The following is an 8,490-nucleotide window of genomic DNA, read 5'->3' on the forward strand; positions in this document are numbered from 1 at the left end:
GGGGGAAAAAGGAAAAAAAGGAAGGGGAAAAGAAAGAAGGAAGGGGGAAAAGAAAACCGGGAAAAAAAGGAAGAGGAAAAAGGAAGGGGTCCCCGGTGTGGTGCAGACCTCGCCAGGCTCACCCGGGCGCTCACCGCGCAGCAAACGGCCGGAATTTCGGCGACGCACGTGGGATATGAGAAGCAGCACAGGCAGATGGTGTGAGAGGAAGGAGAGCACAAGGAACAAGAACGGCTTTTGCCGGGGTCTGGGCGAACGTAAGGCACTGGGAACAAGAGCGGGGTGGTTGGGAACCGCTGTTATCACGGTGCGGGATCCCTCTGTGCATCCCAGGCTCCATCCCTGTCTCCTGGCTATCCGGCGATGGAGCGATCTGGAGATGGAGCGTGGTGGAAGCTGGGACGAGAAGAAATGACTCCTCCTGCACCAGAAGAAAGGCACTGGTGTTTCTCCGGCTGGGATTTTTATTGCTGACCATCGCTCTGCCGAGGGACAGGTCGCGGGCTCCCCAGCAGGAACACAACGGGACGCGCTCTGCGCCGGAGCGAGGACAGAGTCCGGGGGGAACGGAGCTGAACCCGACCTGGGCACAGCGGAGGGTGACCCCGGCCCCCAGCCCCAACGGGAGCTTTCGCTCAGAGCAGCGGCTGCAGCTGCAAACGCGTCCCGGAGCGAGGAAGACGATGCTGCAGGGGCTCACCAGGTGACGCGACGCTGCCCCGATCCCCGTGACGGGAAATTCCGGGAAGGCAGCACAGGGAAGGATGGTCTCGGGGTGAAGTGGGAAGTGTGAGAAATGAGACTGAGGGAAGGTAGAAAAAAAGAAAAGGCTCCAAGCCAGCAGAGCTGGTGAGTCCGTGAGCGAGCAGAAGTGCCTCCCCTGGGAACGTCCCAGCAGACGCTCCCGCAGCGGGAGAGGAGCTGCTCAGGGGCTGGCAACAGAACAGCAGGAGGGATCCGATGCGATAAATGGAAACTAATTACCAATTAACGGGATACACGTCACACCAAGAGAAGGTTCTGAAAGGAAACCAGCAGTCCCCAGCTCTCTGCACTCTCCAGCTGATGTGAAGAAAGACAGAAGCCTGCTCAAAGCCTCAGGCGGTGCTTTGAAAACAACAGCAAAGATATTCCGGACAAAGATCGCGTTCCTAGTTCAAACCACGGCCAGGAGCCGAGCACGGGATTAACTACCGCAGCTTTCTGTGTTATTTACTAAATACTCTCTCCCTTTTAACTTCTAATGTTCTCACAGACCACGCATGCGATTCCTATGTCACAGCCCAAGCTCACACGCGTTTATAACACGAGGTAATTCCTGGTTTCACGTAGTTTGGCTCTGAAAGAGCAAGAACGCAGAACTCCATACGACACGTGCCACTGGTGCACTTTAAGGCAAGTTTCGCACCCTTCGACACCGGCGGGGTCCAGATAACCGACAAATCCCCCCGAAACCGACAAACCCCCCCGAAAGGGTCCGTCCCCGCTCCCCAGGGAGCCACGTTCGTGCCCGTTGCCCTGGGAAGGGTTGGAGCTGACGCACCTGGAGAGGCGGCGGGGGCCGAGAGCCCCAACGGAGCCAACGCGCCGGATGGCGTCGGACCGAGGGGAAGAGGAGAGAAGAGGTGTAAAGTCCAGATTGTCCTGGCAAGTCAGCCAGCGGCTGGTGCCTGAGCCTTGGTCTGAGGATGAGATGAGCAGGAAAGGAATTAAAGTTTCAGCGCAAAGCCACCACCACGCCGCGGGGACCGTCCAGCGCAAGGACCCAGCTCCACCCAACTTTCGGCATTTGGGAGAAGGATTCCCAGGGGCTTCCCAGCGAGTGGAACAGTTCCAGGCTGTAGCAAGGAGAAGGTCTCAATTAACGTTTGCGGTGCCGCTCGTTAATGAGGGTTCACGTTCAGTCCCATGAATGCTCTCGCCCAGGGGACGCTTTTGTGCCTCACTCCAAATCCACCCACGGTGGGAAATTCCCTAAAGCATTCCTAGAAAGTTCTGAAAAACTAGCTCTGAGCATCAAAATTACCTGATTAAAGATTTTTTTTTTTTAGTAGTTTACATCTGTCCATACAATTGGAGAAAATAACAAACAGATGGGGAAGGATCTGTCCTTTATAAAAGCCCCCCAACTCCAGGGAGAGAAGAAGGGTTCTTCTCTCCTGATCAGCATCAAATACAAAAATACATTTTACATCCAGGCGTGTGCCACCCACGTCCCTACACTCACATCGGGAGAGGTGACAGTGACAGCCACGAGGGAATGCGGCTCCTTTCGGCACAGAAACGACGCGGGAGCTGGGACCGGTCAGCGCAACGCCCGTCTGCAGGGAGGTACGGCAGGCGGGGACGGCAGGCGGGGACGAGCGGAGCTAACGACAGGAGCCCAACTGTCCATTTCCTGCACTGGGACCTGTCCGAGAGGCTGTATGGGAACGCACACAAAAAACCGGCACCAAAAATCACCCTTTACCCGACGGCACAGCGCCGTTCTCCACGAGCTCAGAAACTTCAGCCTGTATGGCACCAACAGGAACTGGATCAAGTCCATTTTCCAAAGCGTTTTAACCTTTCACTGGATTTCAGAAGTGGTCCAATGTGTGACGTGTCCCTGCGGGGCCCCTCCTGCCCCCCAGCCCCGCACAAACCAGGGACGATGCTCAGCGCCGGGACTGACCCACAGCACCGGCCCAGGGAAACCAAAACCAGGCGGCTCCCCGCACCAGCGGGATTGCTTTTTGGCAGTTCTCAAGCTAAGGTAAAATCATTACACTACATTTTATCCCAGGTTAATTTACAATGTAGTACTGATGGAAATCAGGTGCTTGGTGCTTCCGATGGCCCGGGCTGAGCTACGGCGCTGCCGCGGTGAGCACGCCGGCGCGACTGCCCAAGAAACGCGATTTCAGACTCAATGGGTCCAAGAGTCAGCGAGCTACAAGTGGGTCTGGGTTGTTCATACATCACAGAATCATGAAGGTTGGAAAAGACCTCAAGGATCATCAAGCCCAGCTGTCACCCCAACCCCACCCAACCCACTGACCCACGTCCCCAAGCACCACATCGACACCTTCCCGAGCTTTTTGCTCAAAACCCCTTTCTTGCTTTGATGGAGAAAGGAACAATGGAGGGATCTTCTGTCCAAACCCACAACCTGCCGAGACGACACGCTTATTAAGAAAAGGGGCAAAACCCACCCACACGAAGCCCATCGTGGGAAGGTTCTACCTCCCATCTCCAAACCCGGAGCTCTCCCCAGCAGCGAGGCGCTCGGCTCCGCGGGGCAGGCAGGTGCTGGGGGGCTGAGGTGGAAACGGGGGCACATCTCGCCACGGCAAAGCGCCACAATCCCAAATGGAATCTCAGCAAAGGAAAAAATCATTTTGCGACCTGAGGAGTTAGCTATGGAACCAGGGAACACTCACAAACAAACAGCCGAGCCCCGGGGTATTTACAGACACACGCTGCTGCGCTCCCCGTCAGCACACCCGATACCCTCCAAAGCCCCGGGTTTAGTTTAATCAGCTCTCAGAGAGCCTCCAGCTCTCCCCTGCCCACGTCGCTCTTGGAAATGAACCCAAATCCCCCCCAAGCCTAGTGCTGACCCCGTTACACACAGCCAGCCCCCGGGTGACAGGGTTTAACGAGGCTTCAACAAACCCTTTACACTGCGATCAGGGAAAACAACGAGAAAAAACAGAGGCAGCGGCAGGAGATGCGGGAAGGAGCCAGAAGCTGGCGGTGATGGGAACCGCGCTCCGCAGCCACAGCCAGAGCTCTGCGACGACCGCTCGGGAGTGTGCAGCATCCCCAGCCTGCAGTTATCAGGCTACTGGGAATTTGCTGTGTCCCAGTTTAAGCCAATGGTCAGCTCCCACCCAACACAACATCGTGCAGACGGATGCGGCGCGTACAGCTCTCCGTCCTCCTCAGCCCCTTCCTATGCATCAAACAAAAAAACAGAGGGAAAAAAAAAAAACAGAGGAAAAAAACCAGCAGCCGCACTCCGCATCGTGCGCACCGCCCTGTGCAGCCCTCGCATTGTTCTCCCTTACTGGGTGCTCTCCCCCAAAGCCCAGGGACCAGGATGAGATTAAGAAATTGAATTTCACTTCAGGGACATCTAAAAACATTTGATTTTAAAGCTGGGGTTGGCAGAAGAGCAGGTACGTGCAGGGTGACTCATGAGAGCTCATGACCGGGGATCAGGTGCTTCCAGAACAACAGGGTCCGCGGCAGAAGGGGATTCCAGAGAGAGCTGATCCTGGGGGAAAAAAAGAAACAACAACAAAGCGAAGGAAATGAGCATGCCATTGTAACCAGCAGGTCACATTTTGTCTTTTTTTCTAATGCCAGCAAAGCCTCTTGTAAGAACCAAACCAACTGTTCATCGTGTCTGAAGGTGCCTCGGGGCGAGGTCGGTGCTCGGGGAAGAGCAGGAGACAAGCTGCTCTTCACAGAATTGCAAAGCCAAGAGTGACACTGCAAAAGTGTCCAACCATGTCACTGACCAAGTCTAATGAACCTGGCGGCCAGGAGGCAGGACCTGCTGCTGAAGTCTTGGGGGACACCCAGCGGCACAGTTTTTGCGCCTCTTCCACCGCGACCGGCAAACCCCTTCGGTCTGGAACGTTTGCAGGAATCGGGGACTGTGCCGTGCAGCAGCTGCTTCCCCTCCCAGACCGAGCAGCTGGGGGGATGGAGGCTCTTCCAGCTCTCCTGGAGTGTCGCTGCAATGGGACGGTGCGGAGCACAACACCAGGGGAAGTCGAAAAACAAAACTTGCTAGTACGTGCTGAGAAAGAGACTACAGAAGGCGGTCAGGAGCGTCAGAAAAGAGCTGCCAAGAAGGTGTAAAATCCAAAAGCCCTGGGAGGGGGCTCTGGAGCCCCAGGTTGTGTTCTCCAGCTGGCAGGAGGGAAACGACGGCTGGAAGGACTGAGCCGGGCAGCATACACCCTGGTGTAAACCCCTAGTGACCGGCAGCGGGACCTGCTCTGATAAATACGGATTTCCATCGCAGCTCCCTGGCTAATGCTTGGGAAAATGATGTTGAGATGCCAGCAGACAACAATAAAGCCATTTGAATTTTTTCCTTTAGAGCTGTTATGTAGGAATGCCCCTGAGCGCTCATCCACCCCGCGCACGGCACCCGACCCACAGCCCTTCTGCTGGCAGCTTGGCATGCCCGACGCTTTTAATAGATGTGGGTTCAGGTTTGTTTTGTTTTTTTCCTTTGTGCACCCACTGGTTTTCCATTCTCCCTGCCAGCTGCAGCTCTCCGGAAAGCAGTGAGGGCAGCAAAGCCTGGGGACACCCACACGATTTCCACCAGGCTTTGCCGAGGGCGCGTTACCCGGACGGGTAACTGGGACTTTGGCCGCTCTGACTGCGACGACTCGAGAGAAGCAGCAAGAAGTTGATCTGTGCGTGGGAAAGCTCTGCTAGAAGCCTGGTCAAACTGCAGAGTATCACGCTCCTCGACTGCTTTCCTCCCAAGGACTGGCTCACGCGCTGTGATGCGGACACGGCTTTAGGGAGGACCTCACCTTCCTGGGACAGCAGAGAATCCCACCCCAACGCCACATCTCCCCGGTGTGCAGAGGGTACGTACCCCCCGGCGTGCTGTGGTCCCTGCACCCAGCCTCAGAAGCCCGTAGTGAGCAACAGAAATAATTATCACAAACCACTTCAGTCTTTATCTGCAACGGGATCCCCTCTCCACGGCTCCAAACCAGCTACACGCGATTTTTCTGCAGCAGAGGGTTTTTCTGACGGCAAGCCCAACAACCACGCTCCCCCCACGCTGACCACAGCAGCACGCTGCCTGAAACAGCATCCGATGGGAGGACGGCAGGACTCCTTTACGATCCACGGCAGCGTTATTTTTTCCAACCAGACAGAGCCTAATGTGCTACAATTCAGGAATGATTTAGTGTTGGCTGAGCCGATCACTTTTTCCCTGCTAACTGTGCAGGAAAAGCCCCCTCCTCTCCCAGCAGCAGCAGCGGGATCCCCGGACGAGCTGCTGCTCTCCTGCAATCCACCCCATCAACCCCATCAACAGAAAGTTCTGGCAGAACCTTCTCCCCAAGGTACGCCTCGCCAGTGTTGGGCTTGTACGACGACTGTTTGCCGATGCCTCACTACTGAGGATGGAGCGGTGCAGAAAAGGCTCGCTGTGCTCCCCGGGCTGCTTCACCAGGATGTTCACAATATCCAGCCGTGGGGGCACAGTACAGACAGCAAATACAGACCTATACACACACTCACCCGTACGCATTTTCCAACCCCAATGATACATACCCGATGGATACGGACAGAACGCTGCAGGCAAACGAGCCGGGACAGTGCTGGACGGGACCTCTGGGTAGTCTTTGCTTTCTGACCAAGTACCTAAGCAAGCTGAGGGTATTTTTTTTTAACAAAAGCAAATCTGTTTTCAGTGGACAACAAATCCTGCTCCAACCCTGGGTAAGAGTCCTTCCAGGCAAGGAAACCATCACGCGAGCCTGGAGCTGCCCTGAACTGCGAACTCCAGCACACCCGGGGGCAGAACACGTTCCAGGGCGGCTCGCAGGCTGGTGCAGGAGCGATGGGGTGTCACTGCGGGGTTCAACCCCAAATGCAGGGGAATCACTCACTGGCACAAAAACAAGAGAGCTTGTGCGTTCCTACCCATCTATTTATCATCTGTAAAAGGTCTCATCACAAACGCAATGGACACAAATGATCAAATTAATAAACTCGGATAATGAGCCCCTCGGTAACTAACCTGGGGTTTGAGATCTGCCTCCTGGCCATGTTTAACAGATCAGGAAAGCTTTCATTTGGCTGGACAGACTCCAAGCCAAAGGCTAACGAGTGACGAGCTCTGCAGCACGAGGCACGGACAGACGCGTCCTTGCGTATCTCTGCAACGTCTGCGGACGTTCCTGCTGCCAGCTGTTCCGCTCCACTCTGCAGGGGGACGTTCCTGCTCCCAAACCAGGGCTTCACCTACACACCAGGTGGGTACAGCTCACCAGGGATAGGAGGTGACCCGTCTGTGACATAACCTAACGCAAAGATCACTTATCTGCCAGCACGGGGGCTGAAATGCATGGAGCCAGAAGCACGGTCGCATCGTGCCTGCTGCGGACGCTGCCCCCTCCTCTGCCGATCCTGCACAGACCTGGTCACAACCGCAGCGTGGGGGAACTGCAAGCACCACCGGCGAGACCGTGAACGAGAGCCGATGGAAGAGAACTATTGCCAGCACCTGGAATCTGGTGGGACCAAAGCCCAGCTGCTGGCAGAAGCTGCGCTGATGTTACAGTAAACCAACGATTTTTCATAGTATTGGTTTTGGGTGTTTACAGAATGCCCGAAGAGAACCTGATTTTCAGAAAACCTCTAGCACCAATCCTCTGCAAGTTAAGACGTTAATGTGTCTCTGTTGAGGAACCCAAAACCGCTCCTGGCTGCCAGCGGGACTCATACCCAAGAGCAAGCAGCGTGACTGAGGCAGAAGGGAGATTTTTCCTCCCAGCGCAATGCAACTTTAAATTATTTATATTAAATTACAAGGAGTGAGCGAGAAGACTTCCAGAACAACAGTACTGTGCTGTGAAAGCACCTGCTTACCCAGGAACTGCAGCTGAAAGAAATCCCAGCTATGCCAGCAGCACACCACAGCCCACAACCCCAGGATGCTCCCAGGGATCCCGTCCTGCGCTCTGCACCGCAACTGCCGCATCTGCTATTCCAGCAAACCAAATCCTCACTGTGCCCTAAGAGCAAAAACGAAAACACGTTTTCTCTGGGCACACCTGGATAACCTGTGCGGCGGGTACGTCACCGTCGGACGCTGATCCAGCGGAACAGACCGACTCCAACAGGGAAAACATCCTGTTCACCTCACTCCCTGCCCCACGCCACCTCTCCATACAGTTAAGAAAATTTCACACGTGCTACGTACCCATCACAGTTAAAAATAAAGTATTTTTTTAGAAAAGACTGAAGTCTGGCCAGGACGCCTTTGCTCACGACGACAGATCTGTCTGTGCGAGGCACGTTTTCATACTCACAGGGTAAAGCCCCTCGCGACACACAAGCAAACGTCTCTGAAAAGCAGCTATCTGGCTACCCAGGTGTCAAGCTCCGTGCTTTTATTCCAAAGAGAATGATTTTCCAGCTCAGGGCTTGGGCTAGTAAAACACGCGGCGTTCACCACTAGACGGGGGGGTTTCAGCATCCAGCTGGCACACACGGCAGACCCAGCTCTGCAGCTAACCCACAGGGGCAGGGAACAAGTGCTGATCGTGATCTGGTCACTAGCCCCAGCCCGCCTCCGCAAGCAGCCCACCAGCGACACCCGTATGATCCATGTGCACAAATCCAGCCCGGGAACGAGCCCGGAGCAGGGGGCAGCGCAGCCCTGGGGCTGGAACTGGAGCAGGTCCTCCAGCCCGTGTGCCAGACCCAAGAACGCCCTGGAACCGCCCCTGCCCG

Source organism: Pterocles gutturalis, unplaced genomic scaffold (assembly GCF_000699245.1).
Source record: "Pterocles gutturalis isolate BGI_N339 unplaced genomic scaffold, ASM69924v1 scaffold5975, whole genome shotgun sequence".
NCBI lineage: Eukaryota > Metazoa > Chordata > Aves > Pterocliformes > Pteroclidae > Pterocles > Pterocles gutturalis.